This window comes from Schistocerca cancellata, chromosome 4 (genome assembly GCF_023864275.1).
Source record: "Schistocerca cancellata isolate TAMUIC-IGC-003103 chromosome 4, iqSchCanc2.1, whole genome shotgun sequence".
In the NCBI taxonomy this organism is placed as follows: Eukaryota; Metazoa; Arthropoda; class Insecta; order Orthoptera; family Acrididae; genus Schistocerca; species Schistocerca cancellata.
This window is the reverse complement of record NC_064629.1, coordinates 283,341,566-283,357,728: the sequence shown is the minus strand read 5'-3', so window position 1 is coordinate 283,357,728 and position 16,163 is coordinate 283,341,566. Positions and strand designations below refer to the sequence as shown.

The window sequence follows — 16,163 nt, the reverse complement described above, 5'->3', positions numbered from 1 at the left end:
GTCACGACGTTTCACTTTAGCAGCGAAGACTGTAAGGCGAAATCCTTGGAGTCCAAAAATACTAAAATGTTACTGTTTCTCTGGTAAAACTTTGTGATGTCACTTGTACAAACCATTGCTTGCGTTCTGTAATTGTAATATTAGGGAGGCAGTGTTTGTATTGCTGTGTACGTACAGGCTGTTTAAAAAAAGTGTCACATATTCCTACAGGTGTTGGTATTGGTCGAAACTAACAAGAAAGTTCACAAGAAGGCCGGAAATCAGTACCTGTTGAAATATGTATCAATCTGTCCTCTCACTGCCATCTGTCTGTAGAAGTAGACACTATAGGCAGTGATGCATGTGAATTCTACGCGTCCTGACTCATCCTTCAGCTCTTCTTCGCAGTGAATCACGCACTCTTTCAAATACGCTTGACTCCGTTCTGATTGCGCCATATGTACTGGTCACACGCTCCTGTAACGTGTACACGTTTTCTGTGGGTTGAGCACATACCAATGTCTTAAAATGTCCCGATAGCCAGAAATCCAAGGGATTCAGATCCGATAAACGGGGAGGCCATACTGCCGGACCACCTCGACTTATGCAATCCCCTTGAAACGTTGCGGTGAAGTATGGTCGCACCATCTGTAGAAATTGTGGTTGTGTCCCGTCGTGTTTAAACAATAGTAGTTTTCTTTCTGCCAGGGTAACATCTTCCAGTAGCGCTGGTAATTCGTCGGGCAGAAATTGCTGATAAACAGCGCTTATTAATCGGTTTGTTACAGTGTATGGCTATATGAGTCTGTCGCTGACAATTCCTGCCCATACACTAATACTACAGCGATCTTGATGCATCAGCTCTATGATTGCTCTATGATTTGTATCTGGGCCGGCGGCTGTGGCCAAGCATGCTCGACTATCCAAAGGTTCCGTTATCGCACAATCGCTATCGCTGGTGTCGTGTGTAAATAGATACCATTTGATCCAAGCTCTAGGATCATCGCAACCGGCCATTATCATGCTCACTTGGTAAAAGTAATGTCGAATGCAAGCAATGATGATAAGACACCGACAGTGACATGACAAAGTTTCACCATGATAACAGTAAGATTTCTATATTTGTCGATTCTAACGATTTCGCCAAATAGACAACGGCTCTAAAATACTTACCGTAAGAGCTATGAGCACTTGTTCAGTAGAAGAGACGTATTTCACAATAGTGAAGGTGTGCATTTTAGAGCCAATATTTACGAGATATTTGTTCTTGTTTTGTTCTGTACTACCACCTCTGAAAGTTTGCCCGTGGAGCTATGGTTCGTCCTGTATATGTATTTTATGTATGTATAGATTGGTTCAAGGTTACCTTGCAATTGCAACCAGTTTCGACAAATAAAATGGAAAGTATAGCACCTTTGACAGGATAAAATGAAGTTTTTTAAAATTGCATAATGCTTATTTGAAATGAACACTGCTGACTTCCATTCTCAGACGTATGCAGTACGACTTAAGTCTCCGACTACAAGGACCTCATCGCCGACGGGACAGTGAGCTGTAATCATCGTTTCTTCTACGTTCTGGGAGTCACGCTTTGGCTATGGAATGAGATAATTTGATTAGAAGTCGATTTTCTGTGTCTAACTGCTTAAAGAGCTCCTGTAACGTGAGAATTCGCGATATGTTCCTAATTACTTCCGCTGATTCCACATGTTTTACTGGACGTTTGCTTGTTGGAGATTATAGGCTCCTTCAGTTTAAGATAAATAGCTATCAGTGTTGTATGTTGACATTATCTTCTATTTCTCTTAGAATTTCGTATAAGGACCGAACAGTTTCCACTCCAAAGATGAAGAGAGACCAGAATCTAGAGCGTAACGTTTGTCTGTGATAAGCAATAAAATCGTTGATAAACATGCTGCATGGTGCGAGAAGACTACACATTTCCGCTGCAGACAAACTGTACCGGCACATAGAGCTGTGTAAACAGCTTGAGAAAGATACGGTGCTCGGTGGCTCGCAGTAGAGGTGTACCGAAACTTCTTTGTGAATAGAAACATAGTTCCAACATCACATCATAAAGATTCAGAAGGAGGTATGAAGAGTACCTTGCCTATTAGATTATTGCATGAAAAAGCATGAAAGAATTCGTAAAAATTGCCTGCATTTCAGTGGCAAGGTTTACACTTCGATCCCCTCGAATGATTCACCCTGTGCTGTGTAGTGGCAGGTCCGCTTTGGAGCACATTCGCAGATGTTTCGTAATACAGTTCTTATTAAATGACTTTACTATCCAAGTACGCAACATAAAAAATATTCTGTTGTGCGAAACAGTTGTGTACTCGTGTAGTCTGGGTCCGACGGGAACGGTGGTGGGAACCGTTCAATAGCAAACACACAATACACTTCGGAGTGCTCCGGCTGTTGAGTGAGTGAGCTGTGTTAAAGGAGTAAGCATTCTGTTAATAGTGTACGAGTACATGTCTTGGATGCTTCAGAGTTTCTCGAGTTATAGTGTGTGATACATTTCATCAAATGTTGTATCTAACAAGTGTTATATAATGCCAAGCGCCTAAGTTCATAATTCATTGCCTGGAAACAACGTTTACGGTTGTCTGCCACTCAGGCTTAGCGACTCCTCAGTTGTGAAGAGGATCAAGATATTTTCAAGAAGAGCAGTTATTGATACAACTTTTATCGCCATAGCAATCCTCCTCATAGAAAAGAACATCATGCAAAGCATTCTAATTTCAATGAAAAGGTTATTGACTTATTTTCTTCATAAAGCTACAACTATTGACTTCGTATACTAGAATCGTACATAGCATATTTGTGTCTGTCATGTACAGGTTCCACTGATGTTATTTTGGCTCAGTCTGTTGATTTTGTGGTTATATTTTGTGGCACTACTGTATGCATTTCTAATGGTATTTGTAATATTGGTATTATGTATGGACGATTTTAAATTCAAATGTAAAGCTTCAGACGTATTTGTTAAGAGTCACCATCTCCGCTGTGTGCTCAGTGATTTTCATTATGAGTGTCAGTTAATTAAACACAGGATAGATAGCAAATAAAATTGAGTGTAGCGATCAATCTGGAATGGCAAGGAAATATGAAGTATTAAATTAATAAAGTGAGTGAAAAATTCCCCTACTTAAGTTTTCCACAAGTACATAATGATTCGTGCATAGGCTGATAAGCGGTAGTAGTCCGGAGCTTTCGTGTATAACGTAGTGTACGATACGGGAATCATATCCGACCAAGAGCTCATCATTTCATCTCTCATTTTAAGCTATTCAATCACTGATAGCAAAATTATTTTATGTATCTGAAGAGCGTGACAACAGAAACTGAATACTTCTTTTGTTGGTATGTTCCGGCTTTCTTTACAAGATGGAAATGCCGTGTGGCTTGGGCCTCCCGTCTGGTAGACCGGTCGCCTGGTGCAAGTCTTTCGAGATGACGCCACTTCGGTGACGTGCGTGTCGATGAGGATGAAATGATGATGATAAGGACAACACAACACCCAGTCGCTGAGCGGAGAAAATCTCCGACGCAGCCGGGAATCGAACCCGGGCCGGTAGGTATGACATTCCGTCGCGCTGACCACTCAGCTACTACGGGCGGACACTTTAGAAGATGGTTTTCCACATACACAAGCGTACAAGTAACTGCACTCTGCGGGCAAAACTTCCAATCAACGAAAAATTAAGTTCATTATGGCTGTCCACAGTCAGGTGTAGTAAATGTTACGTACAGGGTGGCCTCTAGAACTTGTTTGTGTGGTGGTTTTCTCAGTGCAGCGCAATCTAGCAAGGAAATGACAACTGTTATGCAGTCGATTACATCAGCCTTTCTTTGACCTTTGTTTTTTTTGTCCGCAGAATTACCCAGCTGCGAATATTCTAGAGTCTTCGTTAGAGGTTTGCTCTCGCAGGAGAAGCAGTTTTCATCGAGCATATTGGCATCTACAAGTCTTTAACACTGCTTGTTCATTGCTCGTGTGAACTATGGTTGTGGTTTGACATGTTGCTTAATAGCAGCAACTAGTGTATGCTAGGTAATTTAAAGCTTATTTACCGCGAGAGTAGGTGAAGTCATCAGATAACTGTAATCGCATTCCGGGAGGAGCAGCGATAAAGAGCGCCGTCCAGATTAACGTTTTTAGTGCTGGAAGAGTAAAGTGGGCATTAATGCCTTCAACAGGAAGTCCTGTGAATGAATGGAACATGCTTGTACCATTTAACATACGGCCATGCACAGTGTCGGTATCTTTTTCTCTTGCAGGTTCATTTATTTCAGAGCCTAGGACAGCACTTTTCCTAATATACAGAGTATGACCCACTCAAGTAAAATTTAGCTCTAGAACTCGGGAAAGTTTGAATGAACATTTTCTTTAGGAACGTGGCAGACATTTACACACAGAGTTTGCGACTCTGGCACCTAAACACGAATGTCTAGTATTCGTTCATATCTTCGGGTACAAAGCAGAGATACACTGTAGTGACAAAAGTAATGGGATACCTCCTAATATACCGGGTGATCAAAAAGTCAGTATAAATTTGAAAACTGAATAAATCACGGCATAATGTAGATAGAGAGGTATAAATTGACACACGTGCTTGGAATGACATGGGGTTTTATTAGAACCAAAAGTTCAAAAAATGTCCGACAGATGACACTTCATCTGATCAGAATAGCAATAATTAGCATAACAAAGTAAGACAAAGCAAAGGTGATGTTCTTTACACGAAATGCTCAATATGTCCACCATCATTTCTCAACAATAGCTGTAGTCGAGGAATAATGTTGTGAACAGCACTGTAAATCATGTCCGGAGTTATAGTGAGGCATTGGCGTCGGATGTCTTTCAGCATCCCCAGAGATGTCGGTCGATCACCATACACTGGAGACTTCAGGTAACCCCAAAGTCAATAATCGCCCGGACTGAGGTCTGGGGACCTGGGAGGCCAAGCATGACGAAAGTGGCGGCTGAGTACACGATCATCACCAAACGACGCGCGCAAGAGATCTTTCACGCTTCTAGCAGTATGGGGTGGAGCGCCATCCTGCATTTTGGTTCTAATAAAACCCCATGTCATTCCAAGCATGTGTGTCAATTTTTACCTCTCTATCTACATTATTCCGTGGTTTATTAAGTTTTCAAATTTATACTGACCTTTGATCACCTGGTATTGTCGGACCTCCTTTTGCCCAGCGTTGTGTAGCAATTCGAGATGCTGTGGACTCAACAAGTCTTTGGAAGTCCCTTGTAGAAATGCTGAACCTCTACAGCCATACGTAACTGCGAAAGTGTTCCCAGTGCAGGATTTTGCGCACGAACTCACCTCTTGATTATATCCCATAAATGTTCCATAAGATTTATGTCGGGTGATCTGGGTGGCCAAACGATTTCCTCGAACTGTACGCAACGTTCTTCAAATCAATCGTGAACAGTTGTGGCCCGGTGACATGGTTCCTTATCATCGATAAAAATTCCGTCGTTGTTTGGGAACAAGAAGTCCATGAATGGCTATAAATGGTCTCCAAGCAGCCGAACATAACCATTTCAAACCATTGATCGGTTCAGTTGAACGACAGAGCGCAGTCCATTCCATGTAAATACGTCCCACACCATTACGGAACCACCACCAGCTTGTACAGTGACTTGTTGACAGCTAGGGTCCTCGGCTAAGTGGCGTCTGCGCCGCAATCGAAGCGTACGATCAGCTCTTACCAACAGAAATCTGGGCTCAGCTGACCAGGCTACGGTTTCCCAGTCGTCTAGGTTCCAATCGATATGGTCACGAGCGCAGGAGAGGGGCTGCAGCCGATGCCCTGCCCTTAGCAAAGGCAGTCGCGTCGGTCGTCTGCTGCCATAGCCCATTAACGCCAAATTTCGCCTCTCTGTCCTAACGGATACGTTCCTCGTACGCCCCACATTGATTTCTGCGGTTACGTCATGCAGTTTTGCTTGTCTGGTTGCAGTGACAAATCTACGAAAACGCCGCTGCTCTCGGTCATTAAGTAAAGACCGTCGGCCACTGCGTTGTCCCTGGTGAGAGGTAACGCCTGATATTTGGTTTTCTCGGCAGTCTCTTGACACTGTGGGCCAAGAAGTGTTGAATTCCCTAACGATTTTTGAAATGGAATGTCCTGTACGTCTAGCACCAATTACCATTCCACGTTCAAAATCTGTTAATTCCCGTCGTGCTGGCCATAATCACGTTGGAAACCTTTGCACACGAATCACCTGAATACAAATGATAGCTTCGCCAATGCACTGCCCTTTTATACCTTGAGTACGTACTATCGCCCTCCGTATGCATGCCTACCGCTATACCATCACTTTGTCACTTCGTTGTAGGTGCCACTTATAATGCCGGAGAGACCTCGAACTTCATCTCTGCAAGTAAGTGGTAAGGCTGCGGCCTTGTAGTCGAGACAGGTGACTGCCGGAGATTACCTAGCGATCGGCCCGTTCACTGCTGAAGAGATTATTATAAGTGGTGAGGATTTTATTTTTTTATTTTTATTTATTTATTTATTTATTGTAATTCTTGTGCGTTCCAAACCGTAGGGTGTAAAATCTTTGCGCTCCTTAATCAAAATATGTTGTACAGACTCCAGACTGAATTATGGATGTTACTTTATCCAACGTGCTTGCAAAATAACAATGTTTAGAGCTTTAAAAATAATGTTTCACTATCGATACTTAAATCTTTGAAACATCGCAAAAGTGGCGTTTCAATAAGTGTGTCTTCTTTCGATGTTGACAAAAATACCAGGCTACTTTTTGACAAGATCAGTAATATTTTCGTCGTTTAAACGAATCCTTTTCTGAACATGCCTCATAACGACATCAGTGCAACGTATTTGTAACTTAATAAACGTGGTCTTGGTGAGGTGTGTGTGTGTGGGGGGGGGGGGGGGAGGGGCAATATTTCCAAATGAACTGAGGCAGGAGCATTGGCTATTATTGTAGCTAAGCGTGGACCAATTCATTTCGTTGTTCATCACTCTCATGCGGGTGTCAAGTAGTGTGGGCATAACGTTGATAAATCACAGAAACAAAATTTGATTTGTGGAGTGAACTGAACATTGTGAAGTAGTAGGCCTACAAAAAAAGAATAATCTGCAAACTGGAGGAGAAATGGTCCAACCATCATAGCTCAGTTATTATTGTATCTGAATGGCCGCGTCTAGATGTTAGACAAGATTCCTTATAAGTGTGGAATCATACTATAAACGGTACTATCAATCCAAAGCAAGAAAAAATTGCACTTACATATTTGAGCTGTATAGCCACATCGACAGCTTCTGAAAAACTGTTCTCGAAAGCAGGTTATGGTCTTTGTCAACATCGCAACAGACTGAAAGACGAATGTCTAACAAATATTATTTTTGTAGCCTGTAGACAAAAAGTTGTCGGATATGTAATGTTAATTGCTACTGAATTTATAGATTAGTAAATATGATATTAGATGTATTGATATATTACTTTTACGCAATTCTATAAATCCCTCATTTAACATTGATGTTAAAAACATCGGTGCTTTGTGGTCGATTATTATCGGTCGTCGATGGTTGCCAATGTGGGCACATCTCGTCTCTGAACATGATCGCTTCTTTCTTCCTGGAATGTACATGATATGTTAGACTGGGTTATATCAACACATTATATTGCGAAAATTCGAAATTTGTGGTAAGATCTTATGGGACGAAACTACTGAGGTCATTGGTCCCTAAGCTTACACACTAGTTAATCTAACTTAAACTAACTTACGCTAAGGACGACACACACATCCATGCCCGAGGGAGCACTCGAACCTCTAACGGGGGGAGCCGCGCGGACCGCGATAAGACGCCCAAGACCGCGCGGCCACCCCGCGCGGCTTATATTGCGATGACAGCGATGAATTACTCAGTAAAGCATTCCAAAGTTATATAAACGTTTCTTGAAAGACGGCTTGAATTCTGTGCCGACCCTCTCTTTCACTTTGTCACCTAATCGGGCTTTCACAATCCCGCCCAACCTAAGCGTCAAATTTTCCGTTCCTCGCTACTCTATAAACTACATTGTAATATTGTATGAAATGTAGATTCTGTTTTAATACTGCCTCCGAGTCTGTAAGCGGCGCATAACATGCGCGATAAATGTCGTTATTAATGGAAATTTATGTTAGACTACCAGTCGAACCCGGTTTTTACGCTTTTCACTGGTCAAGACGACTGCTCACAAAAAAGCACTAAGTCCGGGTTAGAATCCCTATAGTGAAAACGTTTTCTTTCTTCACGACATATTCATTACATTAGAGTTCAGCATTTCTTTGTGTTACCTCACACTGCCCGCATCTCGTGGTCGTGCGGTAGCGTTCTCGCTTCCCACGCCCGGGTTCCCGGGTTCGATTCCCGGCGGGGTCAGGGATTTTCTCTGCCTCGTGATGGCTGGGTGTTGTGTGCTGTCCTTACGTTAGTTAGGTTTAAGTAGTTCTAAGTTCTAGGGGACTGATGACCGTAGATGTTAAGTCCCATAGTGCTCAGAGCCATTTGAACCATTTTTTGTTACCTCACAAATACCATTTTGTCTAATTGTATTTTCATTGACTTCATCTTCGTTACCTCTGTACATTTAATGTAAGTGAATTCAGTTTACTAGTTGTAAACATAGCCGTAACTAGGCTGTTTACAGTATGTGGTCATTCCCCTGCGAACAAAAACAGTGCTGCAGGCGGAGTTAAAAATAACCCGCGCTTAATGCATATTCGGCTCCTCGCCAGGCTTCGCTACGTTTGAAGACTGGCAGCTATTTACACTGGCCACGTGACAAAACTTGGCCACAGTATACTAATTCGTGACGTAGTGTCTTGGGACGTGTACAATAAGTTACTTTTACCCCAATACTCCAAGAAAATTTGTTTCTTACGAACCTCTTCCGGGGAACATTATATCTTCAGCGGACGTCATGACTGTTACAAATAGGGTCACTGAGCTGGACTTGAACTGATCGTAGCCTTGTTCAAAGTTTCCTGCATGCATTGCCCTGACGTGATTTTAAGAAATCGAGAAGAATCTAAATCAGAATAGTGTGAGAGGGATTGGAAGCCCATTATCCTAGCGCGAATCGAGTGATACAACTACTGCATATTTTACGAACCCTGCACTGGTACGTAACTAGTGGCAAGTCAGCAACGTCACATTGATGAATTCTTCAGCGGAATCCGCAGGACTCCCGTATCTCTATGTCTGTCAGCTGAACAGCTCTAAATTTCGGGTGACGAGCTACCTATGCAGGGAGTTCGAAACCTTCGCGGTCAAAATCATACTGACTGCAGACAATCCGAAATTGAGAATTTTGAGATTAAGCTTATCCATTATGGATTTTTTAGAACCCCTAACTGACTATTGAATCGTAAATAAACAAGAGTGCAACCAGACACATTTTGCAATATTCGTTAGTTTGTAACTGTCAGTCATGGCGACACCTTACGGTTTTGTCTCTCTTCTTGTCACAGGGCCAGTACTATTATCACGCTACGGAAATAAAGATGTAACCTCCACCAGCGCCACCTGAAAATGAACTTGAAACGTCTCTAAAAGCAGTCGATGGGAATCAACAAATATTTCAAAAATGATTGGTTGCAGGTTTCTGTATTTCCATTTACAATGATCATTTTCAGATAAAGAGACGCTGGTCGGAAATGAATATTTCTGGCGGTACGATGTCTTTAGTGAGCTATGCGTATGAAGCACATCCTTATAGATGGTTTATAATTCATAACAATTAACAGCCTGCCACATCGACGCTTGTGGCAATGCCTTGGGAAACTATATGATGTAACAATGGATAGCTTACTATTGTCTACAGTTGATGAGTGGCTGTCCAAGCTGATGCATTACTGTTCACGGGAATTTGTAGTCCTGCTTTTAATATGTGGTGCTGCAGGATATATTGCTAAGGTAACCGAACGAATGCACAGACAGTAGTTTTGCGACAGGCGTTATTGTAATTCGAAGAGGTTTGTTATTGTCGTGGGCATCAGTCGGAAGACTGGTTTGAAGCGGCTCTCCACGCTAGTCTGCCTTGCTCAACCCTGTGCGAAACTTTTATAACTTACATCCATTTGAATCTGTTTACTCTCTTCAAACACTGGTTCTCCCAACCCATTTTACCCTCCCCCATTACAAATTAATTATTCCTTGACTCCTCTAGATGTGTCCTGACATCCGACCCTTTTTTTGTCACGTTGTGCCATAAATTTCTTTTCGCTCCGAATCGATTCCGTGCTTCTTCGTTAGTTACCCGATCTACAGTATTCTTCTTTGGCACCACACTTCCAAAACTTCTCTTCTTTCTTCTTCTCTGTACTGTTTATCACCCATATTTAAATAATTTCAGGATAATCTTTTAACACTTAAATTTATATTCGATGTTAACATATTTCTCGTTTTCATGAAATGTTTCTTGCTATTGCTAGACTACAGTATGTATCGTCTTTACTTCTTATGTTGTCGATTATTTTTTTCCCAGGTAGCAAAACTCGTCTGCGACTTTAAGCGTCTCACTTCCTGAACTAGTTCTCTCAGCGTCACCTGCCTTAATTCAAATACGCGCCAATCACATTTCTTGTTGTTTTATGTGTGTTCATCTTATAACCTCCTGTCAACATACTATTCATTTTGTTCAATTGATGAAGGAAATTAAATGCCATTGAAAGCAACTTCGAAAAAGTAGATCGTGTAGCTGCTGAGGGGCAGGTGAAGGCTCTCGACAAAGGATTGCTTGCACATAGAATTCGCAGAGATTGTGTTGCATCATGTGGCTGAACATCATCAACAAGCAGCCAACAACTTGACCGTGATATGCATTCCTCGAAGAATGCAGTGTGAGTGGCAATCACATGCCCCAACCAATATAATGTGTGTAAACAGTGAGACCAAACGATTTTTAACCTGAATATCGGTACTGGCAACACATTATTCGGAGCACTGCAGTGAACTGAAACTCAATGGCAGATAATAAAATTTTCTTGTATTCGACGGGATGTGGACACAGTGGGGCGTCAGGGGTGGTCACCAAGTGCAGGAGAAATCGAGCGATGTGGCACAGGGCTTAGGGCACCCATTTCGCATTCAAAACGGGTGGGATTCATGTCGTCAATATTTAGCTTTCCGTTGCTTTCCTAAATAGAGTAAGGCAATAGCAACAGCAAAAGAACAATTTCCTTCTCAATCCGTCCTCATTCCCAGCTTAGGCTATGTATCTAATTACCTCGTTATCAACTGGACGTCCAAACCTTATTCATCTCCAAGTCTAGGAGAATACGTTAACTACAACTTAGTGATATGGAACTTCTGGCTATCGCAAGCTGCAGCTAATCGCAAAATAAATTTTTGGCAGTGCGACAAAATGACATTGGCGGCAGAAAAATCTGTCCAAACATCCAAAGACTTGCACGGTCTACGCCAACTGGATTCGAGTTACCGATCAGCTGTAATAACTCAAGTATATCCAGCTGCGCAGGGTAGACAGCAAGCAGCTTTTTTTATTATTATTACGCTTCTAGCGTGTACAAGAAAAAGTAGTTTCCTGTTATTTACTATACCCGAGGCTGGTAATTAACGGGTAACAAGGACTCTTGCTAAGTCTTTCAACCTTCGTGTAGTGTATAACGGTAATTCCGTAACTGACCAGTACAATGAAAAATGTGTTAGAAATGTGGTACAAATTGTGCTGCGACCACTATTGTAATAAAGTGATCGATAATCTCGAAACTGAACAGCACAGTGAGAAATGTATCAAGAATACAGTAGAAATGGTACTGCAACCACTGTTCTTGACGCGCTCCTTAAAAAGCAAAAACTGCATGTGCTTCAGTTCCTCAGCTTCAGTTTTTCCATATACGCTATGTTTCATAACGTGTTAGTGATAGTAACAATAATAATAGTAATAACACCAATAATACAAATTTTTTATTTTTGTTGTACTGATATGACGCTTAGAATAAAAACAAATTATTTGAGTAGTATCTCAAAGAAAAAACTGTCATGTTATTTACGATTGTTAAAGTAAAAGCCACGAAAATGCTCAAGTTTAAGAACAGAGGTACGGACTTGGCGGTTAACTGATGCGAAAACAGAATTCCCTGATGACTGGATACTAATATTTCTTTGCATCAGATTATGCGAGGATCTTTTTTCTTTTTTTTTTTTTTTTTTTTTTTTAATTTTCAAGTTTCCTACGACGGCGATATTATTAGCGACCGAGCAGAAGTGCAGTTTTGGAAAGTCTGGGCAAAATAAGAAGTGGTAGAAATTTTAAAGAAAATATCTTGCATTTGGATGAAGAGATTTAGCAGAGCCGTGTAAAACCCAAGTGAACAATGTTAGAGTGGACTTAGAATAGGGGTTTTTCAGATTATGAACCCAATGACTCACCGTTGCGCCCCCTCTTTGCCCTAAGGCACCTTGCGAAATGTAAACGCAAAACAACATTTAAAGTCAAATAAATACGACGGAAACCATTGCCCTAGGTGAAGTTACTAGGTTACAACGCATGCAGTAGATGATAATGCGTATCGTTCGTGGAACGTATCTCATACAGAAGTCTTGGTTATCGTAGAGCCACTGACAGTAGAAAGTAGTTAAAACGAATTCAAGTGCGAGGATACTTCCAGCAGCAAATTTATTAGAAAACGACATTTGTAACTAATTTCTACCAACTGGAAAACGAACTTCCTTAAAAACGTGATACTCGCTAAGATTTTGAGTTCGCAAATGATTGTTGACTGGAAAAGTAAAGAAGTAATTTTAGTATGGTCGGTACTTCCACGAACTTCAAGGCACCAATATTAATCGAACTGGGGCCACGGAATCAATAGAAGATACAATTCCAAAACTAAAACCGGTAGAATGCAAGAGAGAACGAAATTACTTCTTGAATGTACCCAAGTTCTGTAAAGTATTGCGCTCGATGGTAATAAATAGAAGTCACAGATATAAAGGAACTACATGTAGCTTACGAGGAGGAATTCTGTAATAAATATGCAAAAATTTAATACTGAACAGTTACCGGTACACAGACGGCGTTCGTGTAGGGCGGAGGAACCAGGTTGTAATACGCCAAGAGGCACAGTTAATGCTTCGCGTTATATCAAACATTTTTCACGCAGGTATAACAGTTCAGTGGAGAAAAATGATCAACTGAAACCGAAGGAATGAGATATGTCAGTTAGTGTATTACGAAATAAAGGCGCAGGTCTCTATTATTCGTCAATTGAGACTTTTTTGTAATAGGTTTCTTGCGATTTCTTGGAAAATTAAGTATCTACACCTACATTCCGGAAGCCACCTTTCGGTGTGTGTTTTTCTGATACCACTGTCTCTTTCTTCCTTTCCTTATCCAGCCGCTAATAGGGCGTGGGAAGAACGATTTATGATTGTTTGTAGACCTCAACAAATAAGGTACTTCTGGGCTAACAGTAGCGTCTTTATTGACGGAATCCACATATTCAAGAGCATTGGAATTCGAGTCCCCATCCGACTATCCTGATTTACTATGCCCGGGTGTTTCCAAAAACCTCTTCAACCGAATGCTGAGTTCGTTCCGTCGAAAGGTTACAGCTGTTAATCGTTCCGTTAGCGTTGTTACAAGTCATTGCTCCGTCTCTAATGACCACACTGTTGCTGGGATGTTAAGCTTCCTTTCCTTCTTTCCGAATACCACTGACAGGGTTGTAAAATACTCTTTATGTTCTATGATCATACCAGCAGTCTTCTGTTAGACTTGACTCGTAAATGGTGTACAGCAGTTTCGGAACCTTTGTTGGGATTCAGTGCACGCAGTGTTTGCAAAATATGAAATAGCGTAAATGAAATTTAATTAAAACAGTGTAGTGTTGTTCTCGGGTACCGAACTGAATTGCAAATCTGGTTAGGGGTTATTTATTATTAATACTCTGACTTGCGTCACACGTCATTTGTGTTTTTTACGTATGCGTCAATAGTCACTGTAAATATTTTAAAGTAAGTCAGTCTGAACCTTATGCTGTGCTTTTTGTTTGGAAATAAACACTTTACTTCATTATTTACAAATTAGCTACTTTGTCCTCTCTTGGGCATTATCAAGCTGCATCACAATAAAAATTATTGTGCTTACGTTATGTTACATGCCACACATCAACCTGGGGAATAAGAGTTTCGCACAACCATAGTAGTTGCAGGCACTACTATGCCAGACGTGCGGTCCCCGCGTAAAATGGAAAAATTGTGCAAATCTTACGCTGGTATTGTCACTGTGCATGACACATTAAAAAAAGTTGGCATAACCATTAAAGTAAAAAAAATACATGGCGTGGTCTGTGTAAATACACATGTGTAAATTTTCACCAGTTTTGTGGAAAATGAAGGGGAAAAAACTAAAGTAGAAAGAGCGTCCAAAAACGTCAATCTAGTTTCTGGTAATGGAGCTGTAACACCGACACACATAGGGCTGCAATAGAAAAAACTAAATACTGCGCTGAAGAAGGCACACAACAGCACTAAACTAGAAACTACATCAACGGACAAGCTACGGGAAATGTCAGTTGTAAACAGTACGAAAGTGCTTTATTTTTTGCGCACACGCATCTTCATCTTTCGTCATCGACAATGTACAAAAAATCAATAAAATATTGCACAGCAAAATAAAACTATCTGCCGGAAGGCTCATTTGTTTACTGGCAAAAACTATCGTAGATATTATCCAGAATTCGACAAACATAGTTAGTAAATAAGTGTTACAGATCTAAGAAACAGAAATAAATACACTCATTGTTCAAATTATGTTGGCTGTCCAAGAAATCGGATTGAAATGAACTACAAGAAATGAGTTAAGTTAGAGAACCGTAATAAATTGCTGGGTTCATAGAAGTGCCATGGTTATTGATTTTGATAACACACAAAATGTAAATAAAGAATTGCACGCGAAGATAGCAATCAACAACACATGGCAACAAAACAGAGCTGTCTAACTGAGTCAAAGACAATTTGTTGAATGACAAAAACCACTGCAGATTTTTTCTAGATTTCGAAGATTTCGACAAACTTTGTTAGAAAACAAGTGTTCCTGAACTTTGAACTAGAAATGGATTCACTCACTGTCCAGATTATGTTGGCTATTCGAGAAACCAAACCGAAATAAAATCAAAAAAAGTTACGCCAGAGAACAATGATACATTGTTGAGCTCACGGAAGCGCTGACTTAGGTCGTGGTTATTTAAATTGTCCATTGTTTTACAATGGGCCCCGAGTTAACTTCCACGACAATTCTTTGTGAGAAAGCAATAGAGATCTTTAAGGCGCGGCGAGGATGTCGACGGCGGAGGCGGCGGCGGCGGGAGCCGGCAGCACGTGGCGAGTGACAAGCTGGTACTCACTGTGGTAGTCGCTGTCGCCGTCGGGTTGGCTTTGCTGTGGCTGTGCGCGAACTGTGGCGCGCTGGCACACCAGCGCTCATATAGCGGCCGTCTCTCCCACCCCACCACCGTTACACAACCTGCCACCGCCTCAGCAGTCGTCGCCGCTGCGGCCGCTGCGCGCATCTCGCGCCCCGTAGCCGCCGCGCGTCCGTAGTCGCCAATCAATTGGCTTTCCGCCGGCAGGCCTTGGGGGCGGCGGCCGCGTCGCTTCTCCCACACGTGAGTCCGCATCACTTAAGCCTGTCGCCGGTGCCCGCGAAGTACCACTGCTGCGTCGTGTTACGGTTCGATGCTCACACTGCGTCGTTGAGGAGACAGTGCCGCGTAACAGACTTCTCCGATTTTCCGGGTATCGCTCAGGTGGTGTCGTATTTATAGTAAGAGATCGTTATCCTTTCGCGGTGAGAAAATTACGGAAATATCTTTCAGCCCTTTCACCTAAAATACTCATACCAAATACGGCTTGACACCTTCCGGAAACCTCATACCAACAGTTTTTATTTCTCTCAAGGAAGTCACTGGCAAATTTCTTCCTCGAGTCCAATCACATGTAAACCGCTTAATCGAACGACATTAGAATGTGACGCAACAGCGGTAAAATCTGGAGAACTCACGAATGGAACATATCATCGTGTCTTGGACAAAAGTTTGCGATCTTACGTAAAAACAGAGCAGTTTCAGTGCATTATTGGCTCTTCTGGTGAACAAAGTGATCCCACCTTAAAA

General features: G+C 41.7%; 1 protein-coding gene across 1 annotated transcript in view; it reads right to left on the bottom strand.

The window, feature by feature from the left end:
• LOC126183518 (facilitated trehalose transporter Tret1-like) overlaps positions 1 to 15,436 on the bottom strand; it is a 289,097-nt gene extending 273,661 nt beyond the window's left edge. Inside the window, exon 1 of the mRNA XM_049925574.1 lies at positions 15,396 to 15,436. The gene's annotated coding sequence lies outside the window, so the exon portion shown is untranslated. The remainder of the gene's footprint in view (positions 1 to 15,395) is intronic.
• Positions 15,437 to 16,163: the final 727 nt, after the last annotated feature.